This window comes from Gigantopelta aegis, chromosome 3 (assembly GCF_016097555.1).
Source record: "Gigantopelta aegis isolate Gae_Host chromosome 3, Gae_host_genome, whole genome shotgun sequence".
NCBI lineage: Eukaryota > Metazoa > Mollusca > Gastropoda > Neomphalida > Peltospiridae > Gigantopelta > Gigantopelta aegis.
In genome coordinates, this window is record NC_054701.1 from 71,615,467 (window position 1) to 71,618,680 (window position 3,214).

Genomic DNA, 3,214 nt, shown 5'->3' on the forward strand with positions numbered 1-3,214 from the left:
TCGACTAAGATCCGAACCCAGTACCAACCAGCCTGTAGACCGATGGCCTGCCACGACGCCACCGAGGCCGGTCAGTGTATGTGAATGTTGAAAGGATGTTACATGAAACATCACGTGATAAAATAAAGCAATACAATTGGCTATCGATCCGGTAACAATATATTAAAATCCATAGAGTAAATATTAAAATAAACTAAATTACACAAATATTTACTTCCTCTACATACTCCCCGCAGTTAAAAATGTCATCCCGATATTTAAATTATGGCTTAAAGGAACTTGTAATGATCTGGATAAAAACATTCACTTTATCAGCCGGCATGTTATTAAACAACGTCCTAGAGAAAATGACAGTAAGAATACTGACATGTTCTTTCCAGTCACAACCAATAGACTGGGACATGACGTAATCATTCTGAGTCATCCATCTAAGTGAATGTCTGTCCCGTGTAGAACCCCTTGGAGCAGGCACTGGAATACAAAGATCTTCTTCAGACTCTGGAGAAAAATCTTAGTCTGATCCACCCGAAGCATCCTCTACAGCTGATGCGTCAGTCTGTTTCAGCTACTTCATCAACAAGAGACGTCTCTGAATCCCCTGATGTCAAAGCCCTGGCTGTATCCACGGCACATACAGAATCCGTGTCAGCAGCTCGTGGGGTGCTACATCTGTAGGTTCTAGGACTGCTGCATCTCTGACCAACACAACAGAGTCCACATCAACATCGAAATCCTGATTCAACGAATCTGAATCGATGTGCTACTCTGGCGAAGATACTCTCGCAGCAGGAATGTCTAATTTTCTTGGTCTAGGTTTTGGTAGTTGTGGGCTATCGTGGTCATGTAAATCATTGGGAAAAGAAGATTCCTGTGCAGTGTTCTTCTCCTTCACTACCCATTCTCCTCCCGCACCACAAACACTGGAACATCTGTCAATAATGATGTAGCAATTTTCCTCCCATCTATCTGCAATTTTATTTTTACCATCAAATGAAATTTTTTTAACCAAAACTCCATTGACTGTCTGTAGAATGAACCCTCAAATTTTGACATCATAGTTCTTCTGTTGTCTTCAGCTGCCTATGAAGCCAATTTGCAAGAATCCTCCAAGCTGTAGCGTAAAGCTGAAGCGTAATCATTCAATGCTTTTCTTGTCCTGTTTTCATTCTAAACCTAGAGCAATATCCACCTGTAATCGTGTATTCCTGCCAAACATACGAGAAAATGGTGAATAACCCGTAGACTCATGCCTAGTACAATTGAAAGCATGAATCAACGAGGCTACGTGATTCTTCCAATCACCTTTTCAACAGGACCAAGGGTACCAAGCATGTTTAACACCTTCCTGTTAAAGAGCTCAGTCATACCATTGCCAACTGGGTGTTATGGCGTTGTCCTGGATTTCTGTATGCCTGAAATATAACACAAAGCCTTCGAAAGTTTACTTTCAAAATCTGCACCCCATCGGAATGCAAACGCTGAAGAAAACCACAATGAAAACTAACATTGTTAAATAAATCCTCTGCAGTTATCCTAGCAGTTTGGCTCCTCATAGGTATAGTTTGAGCATAACAGTTAAATGATCTGTTATGATCAGTACGTTTTGAAAGCCACCTTTAGATGTTTCTATTGTTAGAATGTCCAACATACTAATAAAGAGGCTGACTTGTAGTGATGTTGATAAGTGGTGCTCTGTGCTTAGTTTGTTCTTTCCGATGAAGACATCTGTCTCAGCCTTTGATCCACTCGTCTACACATTTGTTCTAGGCAGACCAGTAGAATATGTCCTTTAAAAGAGGAAGTGTTCCCTCTCGAGCCATGTGTTCAACATCATCAGGAAGACCTCTATGTGCTATGGCACGAAACTTCGCAGTACGTACAGCGAGGAAGAGCATCAATGGATGGCCTGCTACCTTGAGACAACTTTCTCGGGAATGGCTCAATAACTGCATCGTTGCTTTGATGACGTCTCCAATTCCTGGACGTTATGTTACTGACTGAAGTACCATCACCATCGTCAACACTACTGTATATAATTTATGGCATCCTTTAAGCAATAGAGGAAGAGAATACAGGCGTCACTGCCCATGAAACCTATACTGGGCAGGAGCTCCTGCACCAGTTTGACAACCAGCTGGGCCGTTCCATGGTATCACGTCTGAGTCACATAAGCGTACGACACAGGGGGATGGGGTGGCAGGATGCATGTGGGGGCAGGCGGTGGGGTATCGGGGATCGGGGCAACTGCCCTCACGGTATGTACAGCACACTGCAAATAGCAACAGGCTTATGTGAGAAAAGATACCGACCACCAGGCAAACACTGATGCGGCTCTTCCAAGATCATTACCAAGACGTCGAACTGAGCACGACATCCGGTGGCTGAGAGATCAGGCCGACACCATACCCGACACTCAGTCCCTTTAAGGCCCGAGTGGTAGCCCTTTTAAAGGCCCCAACCCCCAACACATTGATGTTCGCATTATATCTCGGATATTCATTTGGAATAAATAAAAATAAAGAGTCGGACCATTTCATTTTGGGTCGAACCGCTAAAAATTCAGCGTCCAAATCACCTTAAACAATTTAGGGCGCGCACTATTATTTTTGGGGATTAATTCTCCTGAGAACATTACGCCCCTCGCAGTCCAGGATAAAAAAGCTGGCAGTTGTCACAACTTGCGCCCTTAACAGGCGTGTGCTATAACATCTTGTTCTAAATGTGCACGTTAAACACGCTCTAAGTTTCAAATCGTCTAATAAGATTGCATGAAATTATGTCTGTTATTTCCCCTGTTATGAAAGCCCGCTGGGGTAATGACTTATGGTAATCAGAGACCTTTAACTATTAGTTTTATGGTATAGCCGTACGACTAGCTCGTGTGTCATCTAGCCCTGCCCTTTTGGTTTTGAAACCATCATGTAAACAGGGCAGGGCTAGAGGACACTCCAGCTATTTTACGTAATGTGATACCAGCGGGTTTCTTATCACATGAACCGATTAACATATGCGCGTTCAGGGGTGTATAATGAATAAAATAACAAATAAAATAATAAGTGTCTTAACACTAATGTTATTGGATTGTTGTTGGGTGGGTTTTTTTTGTCTGATGAGAGACCATGAAGAAGACTGAAATTGTATATTTAGACCGCATTATACTCAGCGAAACCGTATATAGTTGCTTGTACCAGTCTTTTGTTTTGCAAAAGAAAAA